Raw genomic sequence first — 21,065 nt, 5'->3', positions numbered from 1 at the left:
CTCCTGATCTTTCTTCTTGTTTGTCTGTGTTCCCACGTTGCTTTGCTACCGCTGTTCTGACTAGTCATGATTTTGAGTGGAGGAAAAAGAAGAAAAAAAAAAGACTCAGATGCGAGCCACGTTTTTTTACGGGTGATGCATTTCTCCTCATTGTACTAGAGAAGCACGCCAAACCATGTGGTACCCCCACCCTCCCCCTTTCCAACAGATCCCACACCCCACGCATGTGACGAGGATCAGGAAACCTGGTCTGGTCCGGCTGACTGTTTGGCTGACTGGCTGACTGGCCAGGAGTCACAATAGGCCTCCCCGACCAAATCCTGTTGCTTCAAAACCAACCAACCAGCAGACAGGGGGATCACATGCTGCCTGCTCCTGTTGTGAGAGCCAGACTTTCTTCTTGTCTTTTTTGTCAGCCTTTGTTTTGGTTGCAGTCTGGATTTATGGAAGGATTTAAGCCCACTCATCACTGTCATGGAAAGCACAGATGCCGTCATTAGGTTGATGTTTTTTAATGAGTTGATCAAGTGTTCCCCCCGCCTGTGAGCAACGTTCATCAAGCGTACAAGTGCGGAGAAAAATTGGAAACAAAGAAAACGATGTTCCTATAAAGGAGTCACAACCTTTTTCGAAATGGAATATCAATTAGATTTGTAACATTGAGGATCAATTAGAGCCCCCAGAACAATCCGCCTCATCAGTGCTAGCTATACTAGCCACTCATTAGGTGTACAAAGTGTAACAATAAACCCTTCACGTCATTCTAAGAGACACACTCACTTCTCAAGCTTCATCCATCACCTTTTTCTACACATTACACGACTTCTCATGTGCAATCAGTGTGACTGCATCTGCATGTTTAACAGCTGGCTCGGGCGCTGGCGTATGTCTGCATGTGTCTTAGGGAACCACAGGAAAACACCGGCAAACCCTTCACAGCACCGTATTTTTCACTCTTTATGTGATACACAGAAACGAGACGTTGTGGCCTGTGGCGTGTGTGCCCTCCTTTGCCGCTTTGCTTGTTTATTTATTTGTGTCTAGTAGATGTATCGTTGGTTAATCTGATTTGACTGATGTGGTTAAGCCTCACGGTAGATACTGTAGATTAGATGCAGATGGATGAATGTTTGGTCATATGTAATGCCTGCCATTTAAAGGCGCTTCACTGGGGGAATTTCTGTATTGTACTTTGCATGTTTTTAAAAGAGAAATGTATACGATGAACATTTTCATGGCTATCATGTTCAGATGTCTATTTGAATGGTATTAGAAATAGCGATAGCCTCTACACCAGCCCTTCTCTTGTGGCTTGCACGTCTTCCTTCTGCTCTCCTCTTTATTTTCCCACCCTCTTGCCAGTCGTCCAGTGACTCAGTGTCGTGCCAAGCACATCTGAGTGAAAAATCGGTGCTGTGGCTGGAGGGGAAGCTGCTGGATGGAGCAGATGGTAGAATGACAGAAGTCAAATGCTGATCGCGCCATGGCTGGTGAGGACCCTGTCAACCTCTGGCGACACTGAAGGATTGAGGAGGAGGTGGGAGGTGGGATGCGGGGGGCAAGCAGGGAGGTTAAAGGTTTGAGCCCTCCGATGGCCGACTTTGCCATCACTGCCTGCTCATGCATAGGTAGACTGTTAATGGGAGGAGAAATCAGATAAGATTAGGCATCTGATATCTGCAACCAGAGCAATGGATGGTTTATGTTGTGCTAATCACTATATCCATGTTACTGCTGTTTGGAAGCTTTTGTTGATGGGCCAACGATGAATAAGCAACGACATGTTGTTTTATATCCATACATTAGATATTACCGGTCATGAAAACAAACATCATATAACCAGCTTATACACAGCTTGAACCTTACTATTAAACTGTGACCCTTTGAAATCTCACATGATTTTGTGGACTAAGCTCAAACCTACACACTCGACTGACAGACGGATCTACATATGATCATAACTGTACGGCTTTGTGTGACAGATGTAGTCCTGACAGTCAACAGATGTAACTGTAAGATATTTTTCCATCTGAAAAAGAATATCACTAATCCTCATGATAAGCTTTTTGATCTTCAGACACAATAGTGAGATGTGGGTCATCTCAGTATAATGAAGAGCACCATCACCATCATAATTATTGTTAGGTTTTTATCTTGTTTCCATTTACCTGCCTCGATTAATAGATAATAGCCATATAGGAAAATTGAGTCAAACTAACACAACCTTCCATTTTTGCACTAAATCTATTACTCATCCTTTTACTGCAATGCTACCCACCGGTCATCAGTGCAAATACCACTTGTGTGACTGTGAGCATGGGAGGCTCACTCTTTGTTTCACCAAGCCAATTATTTAACAATGTCACTCCACAAAACATTCGTGTTCATGCATTATGGATTTGCAATAATCAAACATATAGGAAAATGTGTCTTGCCAAGATGAATTATGTCTGCACCTCCTCTTCCCTTAGGGACTCATTAGTGTCCATATCAGGAATGTTGGGGAGGGGGACACCGAAAGTTGCAGACCCTCCCTACATGTTTTGTCTACATATCTGTCCCTGTCCCACAATGGGGAGAAAGAGTGCTGGCCAGTCATTAACCCGATGGCCACTGAGTCCAAGGACCAGCCATGACCCATGGGGTTAACTCTGTCTGTGTTCCCCTCAGCGGGCCCAGACAATCGGGACGACTGACCTCTCTGGTCACAGCCAGCCCCCAATGGGAGATAAGAAGGGATTTGGTGTGCATACCTCCTTCTTACTGTAGCGAAAAAGAAGGGGCCTGTCTGAATAGGCAGACAGGACTGGGTGTAGGTGATCCACCCAGAGTCCAGACAGCATGCCTCTTTGCCTCTCTGTCTCTGTCTCTGTCTGTTCATTCATTGAATATCATCTTGGTGTAGATGACAGCAATGGAACTGCAAAATGGCTAATATTATATATAAAAGAGGTCTGAAATGCTACAAAATGAAATCAAATAATAATGAACAAATACAGTAAATAAATCAATAAAGGGAGAATTAACCATTGACGCACAACAACGCATTATTATGCAACATTATGGTGCCTGTAGGCTATTTGTTGTCACAACACATTGAACCTGTCTCCTTTCAGCCAATCACATGCCAGTAAGAATGATGAAATATAATGAATAACAATGAGTCAAGTGAACGGCTTTATCTCACAGCTTATTGGATCATTTATGTATTTTATTCTATTTACACATACTATTATTTATTTCGTAATTCATATTTAATAGCATGAATTGGAGTCATGAATGTAAGTCCTGCTTTGAAGTCATCAAATGTAGATGAATACTGACTGAACCTCTGCGTGCGAACATCTGCGCCCTTGAGTGGCAAATTGACCCAAGGTAAGCCAAGGAGCAAATAGCCATCGGATGAGTTGTTTTAAAGCGTAATAGTACGCTGACTTGTTTCTGATAGAGGTTGATTGTAATTAACAAGTCAAATGGAGCAGAGCCGTGACAGATGTGCCATAAAGTGCTTGGCTATGGTGTTTCTGTGTGTGTGTGAGTGTGTGTGAGAACCATTGAGGCATTGCTGCTGGAGCCAGTATCCTTCACTTAACCTCACCAGTGCACCGCAGTGCCTCCACAGTGTCGCTGAGTATGAAGTGGTGCGGAAATTCAATTGAGCTGGATTACTTCAATAGATATTACACTGTAAGGCTTTAAGAATATAACAAGAGTCTAAGTTGCGTGTAGCTGAATAATACTGCTCTGTTGTTTTCTAGAGGCTGACCGGTGTTGTTTTGAGTTGGCGCAGCAGCACTGTGAGGAATGTGTGTGAATGTTTCAGTGGATCAGCCTTTTTTTTTACAGGAAGGAACTTTCTCCTAAACAACCTCTTTTATCAATTGTGAGAAAGTGTCTGTTTTTTTCTTGTTGGGCTCCTTTCATGTTGCCAGCTCTCTGACACGAGACAAATGAGAAAGTCTAGTCATGGTCTGTAGTCTGTCATTGTGTTTTTAGAAGAGCTGACGAAACACACTGGGAGGAGGATGTTGTTCTTGTTTGTGTTTCCACTGGTCCATAAATCAGATGATAATGAGCTTAGTTTACTGAAAATGTGTGGTTTATCCCGGGAATCCCAGAAGTATAACAAAACTCGGGTCTATTTGCGGTTTTATTTCCACTGAGAAGTTCAAAGTGGTGTAAGACGATGTGTTATTCTGATTGTGTTATTCTTTAATTTGACAGCAAATGTTCACGAGAAGAAATCAGAGGCATTATAACATTCTTTCAACAACCATTTTTTTTTATTTTCTAGAGTTTTCATTTGGTTAAAATAAACATTACACTCCCTTCGATATCCTTGAAAGATAAATATTTTGTCTCTTGCAGTTCTCCTTAGAGTGTACTTTTGAATTATGCACACCATTAAACCACGACATCGCTATGTAGCCTTTGTATCTACTTACTGAAGCACAAAAATGCCTCTACGTGACGTTGCCTTTGGCCTATTCTTGTAACTTGCTGTTAGCAAAGATGTACGAGTCTGTGACTATTTTAGATGACCCTGAGATACTGGAGTTACTGGTGTGTATGGGAAACCCTTTTTGCGCAAAGTGGAAAGGGAGGACTAAAGCGGAGAGGAGCTGAACTGTGCAACGGGCTGGCGCTCGGCCTGGCCGTGCCTTGTACTAGGGGCTGCAGCAGCAGTATGATGTGTTTAAGGAGCACCGGCTCAGCCAAGCAGAGCTAATTTGAAGCCAGAGTAGTATATTCCATCTCACTTGTTTTTTTTTTCTCTTTCTTTCTGTCTTTGCATCATTTTGACTAGCCTTCCTTTTATGCGATTTCTAAAGGCTGTTGACGGAAGATAATGATCTGGAGTGACAGTGGCCTGATTTTTTTTTTTTCTTTTTCTCCTGCTTCTGTAATCGCGCTGTCTGTCAATGTGGAGGAGATCAACTGCTCCCTTCCTCCCCTCCGCTGAAGTGTATTGGAAGCTGCTGCGGATGTTTGGAGGTTAGCCACAGGGGGTGGGACGCTGTGGGATCCAGAGCCAGAGGGCCAGCACATTTGACACTGAATGCTAGTCTTTATATGGGTTTACTGCCTTAAAAGAAGAGGGAGCAAAGGAAAAGGAGATTACATAACGCATTCAGGCAAACTGTGTCCCAGACACTATGTTAGATTCCTAACAAGAGGTCTCTGTATAAGTAATTCTTACAATGCCTCGCAGCTACACCGTGTGTTCATTCAGTGCTTACCTTCCCCGGGCTATGTTTACTGGAAGCCTGTGGAAGCTCTCTGCAATGTAAACAGGACTGTAAGGCCACATGCAGTTCAGCACTGAGCAGTATGAGCTCGAGCCAAAAACACAACCAAACACACAACGGCTGGATAGGTGCTGTGTATCTGACCACAGGAGCAGCTGTGTAATTACACTGCTCTTTTTTTCTCATCTGTCTCGAGATAATCTGTGTTTAGGTGGAGCACACCAAACACCAAAGGTCAGAGGTCAAGCTGAACCTCCCACTTGTTGATGGATTGGCTTTGTAATGTATTTACTTTAATAGACTCGCGGGAATTTGAAAGTTTGTGTTTTTCCTTCCTCTACAATACTGCCACAGTGATACCTCCCAGGTTTGCTGTTTTTTTGTACACACATACACATCACTTCAATAATGAAATGTACACATGCCCATAATTAATATTTCTCTAGCACAAATTTAGCTGTGTAAAGCTGATGTGAGAGTTCCTCGTTTACACGACTCTAAAGAAATGAGGTTACTGCCGAAAGCCAACAATAATCAGGTTAGTGAAGTGTATGTAAACACACTGATTCTCATTGGGTCACACATGAAGAGCCGTTCTCTCAGGTGGTGACTGTGACATTTTTCTTGTGGGGGTGTTAAGAGAGAAATGATTGTAGGTTAATTGTTTCCTGTCATTTTGTTTAATTTTCACTGAAAGGCACTCTGAGTCCTCTGGTCCCTGAGGAGACCTCTTGGCTTTCCCCAGACTCTGCTCAAAACACAGCTTACCCCCCCCCCCCCCCCCCCGGTTAGTCTACACCACTGTTTGTTGACTTGACAAACTGCTGCTGCACCATAGCTTCGTCACATCAGCGTTTTTGTTGTTGTGCTGCAGAATCAACATCATGCCCATGGCTAGATATATAATGTAGTATGTGATGGCTTTGCAAACTGCTTGTGATAGAGCCTGAAAAAGACACACACTTAGCTATAAGCCTCTGCTTGAAGATCTGTTCCCCAGGGAGTCCCCTCCAGGAAACAATGGTTGTTATTGATTTAGTATTGAATTGTATTACTGTCTCCACTACATCAGGGGTGCTACTAAAGGGAATTTAAATATTTCCTATTTCTGAGTTGATGTTTCAAGGTCAGATGCAAATATTAACATTTGACTTCAACTAAAGAACTCTCTATCTCTTAATAGCAGGCAGGTTGACTAAATACACACACACATATTTATAGCAATGGCCCATGGGTGTCGTCCATCTTATCAGACCCTGCTGGATATAACACGGCGTTCGCAATCTACCAAAAAATGAAAGCAAGACTTTGCATGATTCATTCGGCCGTGCTGGTGACCCCGAGAGCAAGTTGTACAGCTGCCAGTTCTCCGAAGGCTGCCATCTTGGTGACATTCTTCTGAGCCTGCTGCAGTTTCGAGATAAGGAAGTGAGGAATAAGGAAATCTATGTTTATTTGGGATGCTTTTGTAATGTCTGGCCAGCTCTGTGATTAAGGACAGACACTTTCCTGCACACATCTTTCATCTTGTGCCTGATCTCTGCTTGAGTGAGGTGGAAGTACATTAAAGAATCTTAACCCCAGCTCCTTTTTTTTATGTCATTGTGAATTGCATAAATATTAATGCCAACGAACATCTGTGTGCATTCACCAGTGAGTTATCTTAAAAGGAGACGCTGCTTTACGCAGTAGACCGTACTCCTTATGACTGTTGGGACATTTGTTTTGTACCCACCCCCCATCCTAGCGCTTCATAAGCCCACCCCCTTCATAAGATCCAGCTCATCAGATCGTTGGCCTCGATCAGTTCTAAAGGTCAAAGGTCACTGGATCACTGAGGGCCCTCACGTCAGGTCGGATCAGTGCACTTCGCTCCTGGTGGTAGGAATGAACTCATCTGCACTTATCTCCCTGGACACTTTCCCCCCATTAAGTATAGAGGATGGGGGGATGGTAAGATGGTGGTGTAACGAGGTGGGAATAGAGGAAAAAAAAAAAAACGTGCAATGGCATTCATAACACTTCCTTCTCTTTTTATGGTTCACATACAGTCTGTGTGCGTGTATACACAGATATTTAGGAGGGGATAATAATGACCCGTTGACTGGAGGAATGGGATGTGGGCTTTTTTGTTGTTGATGGCAGCTGACTCCTCTCTAAATCAGTCAGATCAAGGATGTGCTGATGACTGGCAGCAAAGAGCGGTGCAAATTTTAGAGTGCAGTAATTCCTCCTGATGCTTTACTATCTTTTTTTTTTTTTTTTTAAGGAACCTGTCTGTGTCCGTGCACGTTCCACCGTGAGCGTTTGTGTGCGTTAAAATGCGTTTGTGTGTGTGCGCGCGTGTGGGTGGCTCTCAGCGGGAGGTTAGTCTCTGACACCCTTTTAGACGCCACACCTCCCTTTAAACACACCCACCGCATGCCATGCCAGCTGCAGCTGTTGTGCCTCAATGCTAGAGATGTAGAAAATTCCTCTCACTCTGCAATTAGAGCTGCAGATTGCTGAATAGCGCACATTGCGATGTCCTAAAATTGCTCTTGGTCCCCTTTCTACTCCCGAGAACACTGAGTAAATAGAAACTGATGAGAGCAAATCATGAATAAACTGGCTCGGTCTGTCTCGAAGTTGACAGATTGTGTTTTGTGCTAGCTGCCCCTTGTGATGTGCTGTTACCCCGGTTAAAGAAACTAAAGGGTGGAAAAAGGCCTCATTGATGGGGTGGGTTTCTCACGCCTGACTGAGAATGTTCGCTTTCCATCGAGTCAAGTGGTGCATTGTGATCTCAACCAAAGAAATGCAAATATATAGAACAGATGTACTACTTCTTTTTGCCCCGTTTGTCGGCAGGAGTAATCCCTCACTCTGGTGGAGATTGTGTTGGGTGCACTCTGGGTGCAAACCTAAAGTGTTAACAAGGGAAAAGCATGTCACCATGGCACATGTGATGGCCGCCCTGCCTTTCAGGCCCTTTTCTCAATAAGGCTAGATGCTCAGGAGAGATAAATGGAAGCTTTTGTGGCCTTTGCCAGAGGGAGAACTACACAATGCGGGACACACACAGCGCAAGGTCTTTTCCAGAGAAAACAGCTAAAAGCAGCATTTCTGCAGTCCCTCCTCCTTTTCCCTCTTTCACTCTCTCCTTCACTTTCTCCTGTCTCTCACTCTTACTCAGTTCCCCCCCTATTTTTTCCCTTCCTCGTGAGAACTGAACCTCGGTCCCATAATGTTTTCATAAACGGGCTGAGGGAATGGAAATAACTCTGACCATTTCCCATTGCTTCCCTCCATCCACTCTCCCCCCACTTGCAGTCTCTTTACAAGGCTGTGGACAGTACTTAAGCACACTCCCCTTAATGATGCACAGTGTTTTACACCGCTCTGAGCACAAGCCAAGTATACATTTAAGGCATACTCACACACCCTGGATGTAGAAGCCTCGGTATAGCCATGCTACTGCTACTTCAGGCATTAGGCTTCTCCACTACTACAACTGCTTTGAACTGGATGGAGGTCAAATTGGCCTGCTGCCTGGGATTTAAAGTACCACTGCACATCCTTCAACATGGCTAGGAGACTAGCTCAGAATTACTAGCTATTTTACTCCTCTTCCACTACAGCCTACATTATCATCTCTCATCATTCAAGACTTCTCCTCTCATTCTTCTTTCCAGCCATTTTTGCCTTTATGTCGCCATTAATTCTCCCTCCCTATCTTTCTTCTCTCCATTTTTCTTCTCTGTTTTCCTCTCCTTGCTCCCCTTTGTGACTTTGACGCATTGTTGTCTAACTGTCACGGTGTGGCCACCGTCTGGGGTTTTTACATGTACATTTGCATGTCGGTTGTTGCCTACATCTGCAGGCCATCCTGCCAGGACTGGGCAATCTCTCATGTGGGTGGCTGCCCTGGAAACAGATGTTTTTGATGCCACTTGTAGGGGGAAAAAAGGCTTTGAAAGCGACTCGATAAAAGAGATGCCAGCTGCATGACAAACCGGGGCCGCCTAGTTCTCAGGAGCTGTATCGGAGCCATTTCTCTCTGCGCTCTGGAAACATGGCCTGTGGAGAATAAGAAAAGTTTTCACTTAATCAGACTGTTCCCTTTGGAGAACTTCATTAATTACAGGAGGAAGTTGCTGTACTGGAACATATGCTCCAGATGGTCACGGACATCATGCTATTTCTTGTTGTCATTGTTTTATTTTTTTGTATTTACATTCTTTTTTTCTTCAGATCTTTGCTGGTCATACCTCAAGTATGTCAGCAGATTGATGCTGACATACATTTATGAATGTATCCCCTTGTCAGACTGCTTGTTTGTTTGTAGCAGTGCCTTTCACTTCTCTAGTCAGCCATGTTGCAGGCATCTGGCATCCCTCTATTGCCATCTAAAAGCACTGGCAACACATTGCTGTTCTGCTGTTAACAGTATGGTTTTCAGTGTCCACTTCCCTTTGCTTTCCTGCCTGCCTGCTACCTCTGGACACATCCGTAGAGCAGCACCCTAGTCTGGCGTCCAGCTCACTCTCCCATGCCAAACTTCCAATGAAAAGCAGTTCTCAGTGCCGGTGATTATTATTCACGTGCTAATTTTAGCCCCTGCAATTGTCAAAAACCCTTATTTTTCTGCCCTATGGATGAAGAACGTCATCCGCGCCGAACACAAATGTGCTGAGCCGGAACCGACGGTGTCTGCCAACTTTTGCCAAAGTATAGTTTGTAAGGTTGTTGTGGTAACGCTGGTAGTCTGCCTTACAGATCTTAATCATATGTTCATTGGTAATGACAGAGCATGTGAAAAACTTCAAAATATAAACAAGACTTGGATAAAGACATCCAAACATGGCAGTCGTAATGTTGTAGCGTTCAAAAAATGCATTCATTAGTCAGCTCTGTAGTGTGATTACAGTAACATAATCTGAGTTGACTTTTTTAAGAGGCCCAAAGAAGTAAATTATGCACTAATGCAAAAGAAAATAAGACGTCGCGAAATATGCGTTTAATCATCTGTGAAGCGCTCAGATTTTCTTGCAATGCTTTGTCAGGCCTTGACCACATGGTTGAACCACTCACTTGAAATGGATATGTGATATTCTCTTGCATGTGTGTGATCAGCTCTTTCACATTTTCTTTATAGATTACAGATTTTGTCATTTTTTAAAAATTACACTGCTTCATATTGTCTGAAAATCAACAATGCATCTTTCCCTATATTCATGGCTCATCTCTGTGCTGCTCTCTGCTCCTCTCCCCTTTCCCTCCCTCAACTTTCTGTCTTTGTTCTGAAGGGAGGTCCGCTGTCACTCATGGCTGTCATGTGCAGAAAAAGTTGCCTAGCAACAATGTAGAGGGATGCGAGCCACTGTTTACTCTCCACCCCCTCACCTCATGTGCCCACTACCCCTTTCTCTTTCACTCTCCTCCTCTGTCACAGAGATGGAGTGGCATGGGAGGATAGCGGAGGCAGCTCAGCCTCCTGCTCTCTGATGAATTCAGACAACAGATACAGAACAAACTGAGAGGAGGAGAAAAGGTGGGGAGAAAGATGAGGATGGAGGGGGGTGTAGACAGGGGAGAAGTGACATTCAGAGATGCTGTGTCTGCCTGTTGCCTGCCAGCTGCTATTCCTCCCTTCCTCTCTGCAGGAGGAACAGGCCATTTCCCTAAACAGCTCCTCGCTCGCTCTGCATAACTAAGGAGAAACTTGTCTTACCACAGCATGCCATTATCAGCAGGACTAAAAATACTGGACAGAAAATGCATCACATGCCTGGCTATCGTCACAGCCTCGTGAAAGCGAGCTCAATCTAAGCGGATACAGGTGCCTTTCGTTCTCTGTGGATTATTAAATGTCCCCTGGTGGAAACAATCAGGCAAAAGCCTTTGTTCCTTACCACATTATGCTGTTTTAACTTGTTTAGCACTATAATTATGTAGCAAGCCCCAATGGCTTCCACACTGCCCTGCTGAGTGTGGTTGTCTTTTCAGGTTGACCGTAGCATGAAAAGAATCAGCCTTAAGGTTGTTGTTCAACCAAAAAAATAAACCCAGCTCCACTACAGAGATAATGAAGGATTGCTGTGCTAGAAATTGCCTAGACAATGTTAAATGCATATTTAAAAAGATCTGACTGATTTTGAACAGGTGAAGTTGTATTGCTCATCTTACCCAATATCTAAAACTGGCGCCAAAATCATCTATGTAGTGTCTAAAAGTTCTGCTCAATGCTCATGCTTAAAGGAATAGTTCTCCATTTTGAGTAATATGCCTCATTTGTTTGCCAAGTGAGATGTGAATATTGATACTGCTTTCATATCAGTCAGTTTAACATGTAGCAGCAGCCAGGAGATGGTTATCTTAGGCAGCATATAGACTGGAAATAAGGGGGAAAAGGCAAGCCTGGCTCTGTCCAAAGCTAACAAAACTGCCCACCAACTCCATACTTAACACGTTTAAATCTCATTTTCTTTAACCCGTACAAAAACACTTGTGTTAAAACAAAGAGCTGTGGTTTAGTTGGAGGTTATGTGCTTTTGGCCAGGCACAGTGACCTCCTCTCTGCCTCTCTTCTGGGAATCATAGTATGTTAAGTAATCACAGATAAATTAACATTACCCCATTTTGATTTGATCGGATTTGATTTTAATGTATTTATCTTGAGCGTAAAAATAAAAACCGACCAAGAACTAGAATAACAGTGTTTGAAAAGGAGAAGTAAACACTTATAAATTCCTACGCCTTTCTCACTAATTCTCCATTAACTCATATATAATGTATTCAAGTACACAGCCAAACTTTTCACTAACCCAGAGTCGATTTCAAAAAAAAAGTTTCTGAAAAAATAGAACTCTTGGTCATGAGAGAGAAAAACTATTATGAATCAACAAAAAAAAACCTGTGTTTATGTTTCTGTGAATGAAAGCAATTAAGTGTCACAAAAAAAAAGATTCCCCAAATTTTCCCCCTCATGTCCAGTCTTCTATTTTACAACATGGGCTGCTGACTATTGACCAAATTCCTCAAAACTCTGTATATATATTTTTAAAATCCATCAGTCATTGGGCGCGCCTTGTAGCCAAATGGTTACTACACATGCCACATGACTGCAACGTCCTCAGTTTGATTCCAGTCAACCTTTGTTACATGTCATCCCATCTCTCTCCCCTTGTTTCCTGTCTGCCTCTTCACTGCCCACGCCAAAAAAAAAAAAAAAAAAAAGAAAAAGAAAGAAAGATGAGCTGTTTAAAGATGTTTTTTTAGCGTTTGTGAATGTGGGTCCTTGTGTATGTGTATCCGTTTCTGTAATGACTACCCTTGGTATGTAAATTACCCATCAGACCCGGTCGTCCATGTGCTAACGAGCAGTGTTTTGCGGGTTTGCGTGTTTCTCCACAGGCCCTGCTGCACATGTGTGTAGGCTGATGAATAGTTTGTCTGTTTGCTGGGATGCAGTGACAAGAACTCTTAAGTGTTACCTCCTGGGGCTTCCCACTCTTCAAATAAAACTCTTTCCTTCCCCTCAACTCCAATCAAAGCTGAGAAACCTGCCTGCAGAGGCTGGATCAAAGCAGAATGTGGCACAAAGACCTGTACTTGCTGCCATTCATTCGGCTTGATTAAAAAGTCTGTAATTTCCTGCTATTAACACGCTCCTACCTCCAACCAGAAAAAGACAGAGCAAAGCAGTCGTCAGGAAGTGGTTGGAACGACACTGTTTTAGTGCTTTCTCCAATTAAGTTTACTGTAACTCAATTATATTGCACTATACAAGGGGAGAAAGATATCATCAAAACTCAATAACCTCACAGAGTTGTTCTTTTTATAACTTTTCTGTATCCAAGGAAGGCTGTCTTCCTCAGAACTAACGTGCCTCATATACAGTAAATATACTCCAAGGCTCCAGTGTACGCAGAAGAATCAGAAGTGCTCGTTGGACAGTCCTAAAGATTTAGAAACCATGTCGCCCCACACCTTACAATTAGAAAGGGCTGCAACTTTCTGAAAGCGACAATCTTGACATTAACACCCACTTCGCATATAGCAATTAGCCACATTTTCAGAGGTGAGAGAGTTGACAGGGTTTAAACTTCTCTCTTATACAACCGTTTCTTTGTGTGTGCCATCGACTGAACACAACACCATGAATGTCTTCCAGGATAGACCGTCTGAAAATGGGTGTTGTTATCAGTGTAGACGTGTGGAACGGCAATAAACACTTTGGACTTTGACGAGGTGGGACAACACGTCATACAAAACCAATTCTTTACTAGCATAAACCAACACTTACTCACATTCATACCCCATTGTTGCTCAGCAGAAGTTGGCGGGTAAAAGCATATTGCTCAGCAATGCCTCAGCCGCTGTTAATCTGTCTCCACGACCGTATTTAACCGCCCGATGTAGAAATCAGGCCGTAAACCTTACATGAGTATGTGTTCTTAACCTCCACTTAGGTGGCTGTGATACAATGTGCTGACCTCAAACAACTGGCGTCAAACAAACACCAACTGATCAAATACTTTGTGGCGTGTATCAGAAGATGTGAGGCTGTTGTGATGCTATTCTTTTGAGATCAGCTTAGTATGTGGTGGTCCACAGCTGTTTGCGGCGGAGCACCAGAGAGTAGCACCCTGCGGAGATGACGTCCTGTTTTCATATACTCCTACGTTTTCTTACTTGCTCTGAGAACCATCTCAGCCTCTCCCCACTCTGCCAGCCGCCCCCTGTCTCTCGCTCAGGCCTCTGCTGAATGTTAAAAAAAAAATGCAGGCTCAGCATATGGTATATGGATAGAGGGATTATCAGTTTTGAAAGATGGGCAATTCCCCTCTTTTTGGTTGTGTGTTACTTCTCTTATCTCAGTGTGTTTAAGGTGGTCATGGTTGTTGCCTCTGTTTGTCAGAGAGACCTTTGCTCCAGGCTGCAGCTCACGGGACAGCATACAGATAAATGGATTCCTTCATCTCCCGCTGCTCCAAATGTCAGCCATCGTAAGGAACTAGGAAGGTCACAGGCTTGACCTGGGCATCTTTCCCTGAGAACAATAGCCTTTTTCCCCCTTTTTTTTCTCCCTCCTCTTTTTTTTTTTTTTTGTTGCTTGTCCTTCCTGTCAGGCAGAGGAGCTCTGAATGTCACGGTCCACCCCCCTCCCACCAACCACCAACACCCAACACCCTGCAGTCTTTTCTCCCCCCACCCAGCGCAGCCACCTACTTTTCCTTACATATGCTAATGTTGCAGTCTCATTCAGCTGTTGGTGGCTTTGTCACAGGGAGGAGGGAGAGGGTCGTGTGCATTAGGGGGCAGCTGTATGCATTTTGCTAAATTGACTCCCCGATGGCTGCCAGACTTGTCTTTACTTTACTTTCTACTCCCTTTTCCTCACTTTTTTCCATTTTCTCCTCAAACTAGTCGCTGGATAAAGGCTGCTCCTTTATGCATATTGTGGAGCTGTTGTCTATTTTCGAGCCTTTCCGCTGTGAAATGCGTTTGGATTCCTCTCTCTCTTTTGTGTTTTTGGGTGGCTTGTACTCAACAAGTGGCTGATGGATTTAATGCAGTTGGATAGCATCTCCACAGTGGGCTCATTACCACAGCTGCACACAGAGCTTTGTGTCCTCTCCTCTTAGGATTTATGGCTCTAATGAAAAGGGACTCTCTTAATCAGGTAAGCATGGCAACTATTGATATCTAATGTTGGCCTCTCATGTAGTGGCCTCAGTGGAAAAGGTGTTAAGGCTAATAAAATCCATGTTGACTTGAATTTATGCAGAATAAGCATTTTATAAAGAGAGGGAGGTCTTATTTTGAGACAACGGTATGTATGAGTGGTCTAGCCTGTGGTCTGTATCAGTGGAAGAAGTTGTGAGTGTGTTTCTGGAAGAGGCAGCACATACGGTTCTTGAGAGGTGAATGAATTAGTGATTCATCTGTGTATCTGTGCTTACCCCTGTCCTCCCTACAGTCATCTTCCCTTCACATCCTCCGCTTGACTAAACCTTATTCTGTGTCAGCTGCAGTGCTTCCAGCTGCTGCCCCGACATCCAAAATGTCTATCTTATGCCAGATTTCTGTCAGCAACACCAGGCCATGTGTGAAAAGCGAACTTTGAAAAGAAAACGAATGCCACTGAAGTGAGTAAGAGGGAGGAAGAGATGTTCCACGGCACTGACGGCATGTGTAAACTCTGGATGAAGTGTGTGGATTTGTTTGTGCGTCAGCATGTTGCTTCTAAATCTTAACAGTGTCACAAAGCTAACCTACTTCCCGTCACTGCTCTGTTTCTTAATGATAATGTGACTGACCTCAGCAGAGGAGCAGAGTGAGTAATTTTCTCAGAGCTTTCCACATGAACTCCTCACAGCTCTGTTGCCTTTTTTTTTGCGAAACGAGAGCTCCCTTGTCACCATTTCTCTCCTCTCCTTGTTTCCTTTCTGTCCTTTCCTGAGAGTGCGCACCGCTGACAGGCTGTCATTGGTATGGAGGTAGCTGGGTAAGCAGCAGGCTGCTGGGAAGTGGCAGAGGGTGGATGTGTGTTGATAGAAAATAGGTGGTGGTTTGATTCTGGAGGCCTGCTGGGCCACATCAACCCTGCACGTCCATTTCTGTCTCCCCAAAGCTGTGAAGGCCGGTGTGGCTAGGCCCACTTCGGGGGACAGATGGTTCATTTTGGAGCGGGGCCACAGCACAGTGCTCTGTGCTCGTGGGGCTCCACTGGAGCAGCCAAGAACAAACACGGTCTCCTTCTGTTGGGAACACACAGGAGCCTGAGTCTGAGAGACCTGAACAGACTGGGAGTGACATCTAAAAGTATGCAAGTGTTTCTTGGGTGTGATACTAGAGCTAGTTGTTACATAATGTCAACTGACATAATAAGTGGTTTGACAGCACTGCTAGTCACATTTCTAATAACACTCGGTTCCATTAGTCATATTAGTCTGTGGTCATGAATTTTGTAACAGAATATAGAATCTCTGTACTTTATAGCCAAGTTTAAATTGTACTTGTACTTTGGTGCATTGTGTGTTAGGTTTCTTTTATGGCGGTAGTTGCACTTTGTTCTCACGTGAATAAACAGGGAAAATCTGTTGTCCTGTCTATTTTAATTCTCAGATCACCCTGAAACAACTAAAGGACAATGGCAGTGTGCTGCCTGGCAGGCGCTGGGCAGGTAGCCAGCTGGCAGGGCAACAGGGTAGAAGACTCCCATTTTCAGTGGTGCCAGGAGGAGGCCTGCCTCTCCTGCACTACCTACAGCCAGTACTACCACTGTGGTGCTGTTTTACATGAGACAAACCACAAAGCTCAGTCCAACTTAAGAACAGGGCTCTTTTCTTTTACAAACATACCTTTTCCACATAACTTGGCTCCATACCTTGTCAATCTGATTATTTGAAGCTACCATGACTATGGTTAAGCTACCACTTGACAGATTGCTGTTGGTAATTATGTTAATCTTGGCAAGTAAAGGTCGTCATTCCAGAGCTGAAGCAGTAATTTTATTTGATCAGTGGCTGTTATCTTAATGCATTGTCTGGTATTAGAATTTAGAAACAGTAGAGCTGATGCACAAGGTGTCATGTTTGTGTTACAAATACTGTTACAAATGACTTGATGGATGAAAAGCTGAAACAGAATCAGCTTAGTTGCAACTGAGTACTTTGAAAAGCTGTGTTGTGGATATTTAATGAGCATATAGCATGCCAAAACACTATTTGCAGGGTTTTTCACAACAATTTAGAGTAGCCATCCATCCAGTGGGAAAAAGAGAACCAGAGAACATGTTTGGCCTCAAAAGCCCAAATTTGGTGGCTGCTGTCAAATTCTGCCACTATTCCATCATATACACTGATATTCATTGTTGCATATTTAAATGAGTTTGCCTACCTAATTGTAAACATGTAGGTCCAGTTTCTCAGACAGAGATGTAGACTAGTCCTAGATTAAAGACTTCTGTGAAACAAGTGTAGTCTTGAACAAGACTTAATCCCTGTATGGGAAATCAGCCCACACAGTCTGTAACCCTAGCCTTAATATTTAAAACCATGCCTGTTCTGACTGGTCAGAACTTTTGTGATTAAGAGTCACCTTTTCTGTAAGATCTATCAAGATATGCCAAAATGATGGTTAGTTTATTGTTTTAACAGAAACATAAATGCACCCTTCTTCAATAAAATAAGCAAGGTTAAAATAAAATAAAAAGATTCACTTCACTCAAATCATGTGAATCTACTTAATCAACTCAACTTCTAGTCATCTTTATCTTTCTTTTCATCATACTATTATCATGAGGGTGAGGTTGAAACATAACCCACATCTTACTCATATGACGCAAGCCTCTTACATTGACAACATCACCTGTTTTGGTGTTTGCAATGCGTCATAGAGATGGCTCTGCTGTAATAAGCCCAATGTAAATAAAGATAATTGAGTCATATGTTCCTTTATTAAGCCTGTGAACATCTGTATGGTGTATATATGGAAAATGGTTTCCTTTTAAATGCAGTTCTTAATGTTTCTTTCTAATATTTGTCACTTTAACACTGAAGTCGACTCTCTGCTCTCTATTTGGCAGGACACAGCTTTTCAGCTGAGCACACATACAAGCATTCATATACAGCATGTGTGGGTGGGACTGATACAGACAGGTAGGCACATCTCTCTATCATTACGCTCACATTGTTTTGAAGTGGAGGCCAGTGATCATAAATGTGCACGCATAGTAAATCACAACTCATTAATCAAAACTATTTTATTGGAATCAAAAATTTATAGAACAAAGTAACTGAGTGGACTTAAAATAAGGGGTCGGTTGATTGGCCGGCAGCCTGCACTTATGAAAAGTTGAGTACTATGATTGTTTTAGTAGCACTAATGCTACTTTGGATGTGCATTACTTTAAAACATGCTGCGGTGCCTCACAATACAATCAATTACTTTGAAAGACTAAATTGATGTTTCCAGAGAAATCAAGATGAAAGATATGTGCAGTCATGTTATCTGGATCAGTATGCACATAATTGGATTTACCTTGAGTCTGCTTTCTTCTACTTCACTGGCTTATATACACAATCATGGTGTTTCAAACTACTTTTCTTCTGGCAGACCCTTTTCTTTGTCTGTAGCAGAGCATATGGTAGATATTATGAGATTTGAATGTGCACAGGAAATGAAAAGAATTTACCATTTGGACTTTCTGTTGGGTAAATACTTGCTGTTCCCTGAACCAAGTGAAATGGAGTCAGATCACGGGTGACCCCTGCGCTTTAGACTCAGCTGTAGCCAGCACATTCCAGATGGAGCTACTGCTAGCACGAAGCCGATCTAGACTCGGGGGGTTCACCGGTGTAGGAAAACAGACTTGTTCATGTTAGGTGCCCCTGTGATAAGACAACAGCTAGAAATAACCACCAGTCCAGACCACAAAGTCCACAGCAAAGCAAACAGCTATCTTTTGTTTAATTTTACGCGTGAGAGCATAAATGTTGACAGATGAGGTGTGGCGAGATGACTGTTGGAGGGCAGTGACCTCGGGTTAGCGCTGTAGTCACAGGAACAGATATCAGACAGTGCAGCTCATAACATAGCCGTCTAACCTCTTGTATTCCAGCTGGTGTGTGTCTTCCAGTGTGGGATTTTTGCTGATCAATTTTCCTGGGGTTTTGGGGGAGTATCAAAGTCTGATTCCAGTGTGAAACAACTTCCCTTTTGCACAAATTCCTGTCTAGTCTGCTCGATTCAAAAGCGAACCAGGCGAAAGGATTCTTACTTGAGTTTTATATAGATCAAAATGCAGACAGAGCATACAGGCAGTCTTTTGAAGCCGCACTCATGCCAGAGGTTAGACTCCTGCGCACACTGCACTGCTTGTTTGATGCTGCTGTGTTCTCCGTAAGTCTATGCACCTGGGGCACTGACTGGGCATTAGTGAATGTGGGCATTTCCCACAGCGCAACTTGAGGCCCGACGCCGGGGGAACGATGAGACAGTGAGGGTATATGTTTACTCTGTGCTGTCTGACCTCCTTTTTTATCTCTTTCTACTGATTGTTCTTCTGCTCTTGGGTCAACTCAGGTCTGTGTGCGCTGAGATGTAAACAAAAAGCCTCTAATTGTCCCTCGCTCCTGCTGCAGCTGCCTCTGTTCAGTCTCCCTCTCTCTCTTTTTTTTTTTTTTTAATGCAAGCACACGGTCATAGGTACACATTCCTCCCCTTTTATTGTAATCTCTCCTCTGCTGCTGATCAGCCATCGTCAGCGTTGGTATAAACCCACTGTGGTCATAGCTGGGCACATTTCTGACATGATACTCCTCAGTTTTAACAGTAGATTTTTAGCTGGGAGGGGAAAAAGTGCACATATGAAGGCTGTCAAAGAAAGATGAGCTGGCAGACGAGTCGTGAAAGACAGAGGGATGTAGGTTGGCGGCACAGTGAAAACAGTGTTCTCACAGGAAGGCTTTGAGGCACATGTTTGTGATAAACCTGTTGTTTATATTATCTATTTCCACACTGGGCAAATGACAAAGATAAGTCACTTCCTGGCTACTTGGAAAGAAATGCACACTCTTAATAAGGTCCCTTAGTTCAGGGAAGATCTCTTGTAGTTTAGTACAGAAATGTGCAATTATCATATCTGAGCCCTTATATCATAGTCCAAATCTAAAATACACAATACACCAAAATGTTTGGAAACAGTGGAAGAATTTGACTGTATTTCTGACTTCTTGGTTATAGTGAATGATCAATTTGCCACCCAAAAGTATGATTTTTTTAATTCTGTAGCTATGAATATTCTGTAACACACAATCCCGCTCAACGTAGATAATCAGCATCTGCAGTTGTTACAGTCCCAAATTAGCATCCATGTTAGCATTTTTACAGGCTAACTAGGCTCGGTGTAGTGGGCTGTTAGTTTCCACATATAAGACAGGATAAGGCAGCTGGCTGGAACCCATTTCATTGGTTTCCTTACCTCCCACTGAGGGTGTGACCCTCCATTCACACTGGCCATTAAAATCTCAGCATTACTCCCTGCAGGCAATACTGGCACATCGGGGTACTCAGTTGATGGTCTGGCCACAATAAGAGAGGGTGGAGTTAGAAGATTGGGTTCTTACCGGCTCAGATATAGTGAGTTATCGCTGTGTACAGGAAGGGGTGGGCTCGGCCATTAATGGCAGGGCTTTAGCATCAGTGCTAATTTGAGTGTCAGCTGGTGGGAGATTCCTCCCTGTTGTGAGGTTGAATTGTGGGACCGGCAGATGAAAGAGGAAGAGGGTTAAGGGTGCATTTGGTTTTCTTTGGTCCATACTTTCATAGCCACAGTTGGTGTGAGCTGTGGTATACAAACATGCACGCACACACACACATACACAGAGTCTTAACACGCCTTACAAGTGTCCTTTCTGGTTTTGGAAACACTTTGGGAAGATGGCGTGCCTGGTTTCCCAGGCCCTGGTAATGAACTCTCAAGGATAAGATCGCCCAATTAATTGGTTCTGTGGTTTAATTGCTCGGATCTCTTTGAGCAAGGTTTGGCAAAACTCCCATTCTTCTTTTTTCCTTTTCCCGCTCCACCACTTTTACTTCTCTTCTTAACCTCACACTCTCCTTTGCAATAACCCGGCTAAGGTAAAGAATCGCTCCAGTGAAGCAGAAACACAAGTGTTTTCATCAGATTGGAGATGCCCGTGTCTGGTTGCAGTCATACACCCTTCCATACCCCTCCTCCACTGACTGCAAGTGTGATGAATTTAATATCTATCCTGCCCAAAACCATCACATACACCCCTCCCATTCCCACCGCAAGGTTGGAAC

The 21,065-nt window shown here is 43.4% G+C and overlaps 1 protein-coding gene across 5 annotated transcripts in view; it reads left to right on the top strand.

Annotated features, from left to right (window-relative positions):
* Positions 1-21,065, top strand: part of LOC128372464 (signal-induced proliferation-associated 1-like protein 2) — an 84,164-nt gene that overhangs the window by 2,540 nt on the left and 60,559 nt on the right. For 4 of the 5 annotated variants that reach the window (XM_053332538.1, XM_053332539.1, XM_053332535.1 and 1 more), the window contains exon 2: positions 17,824-17,896. The exons of the other annotated variant lie outside the window; for it this stretch is intronic. The gene's annotated coding sequence lies outside the window, so the exon portion shown is untranslated. The remainder of the gene's footprint in view (positions 1-17,823; positions 17,897-21,065) is intronic. 5 annotated transcript variants of the gene reach the window in all.

The sequence above is a fragment of the Scomber japonicus genome, chromosome 14 (assembly GCF_027409825.1).
Source record: "Scomber japonicus isolate fScoJap1 chromosome 14, fScoJap1.pri, whole genome shotgun sequence".
Taxonomy (NCBI): domain Eukaryota; kingdom Metazoa; phylum Chordata; class Actinopteri; order Scombriformes; family Scombridae; genus Scomber; species Scomber japonicus.
This window is presented reverse-complemented; position numbering and strand designations above follow the sequence as displayed.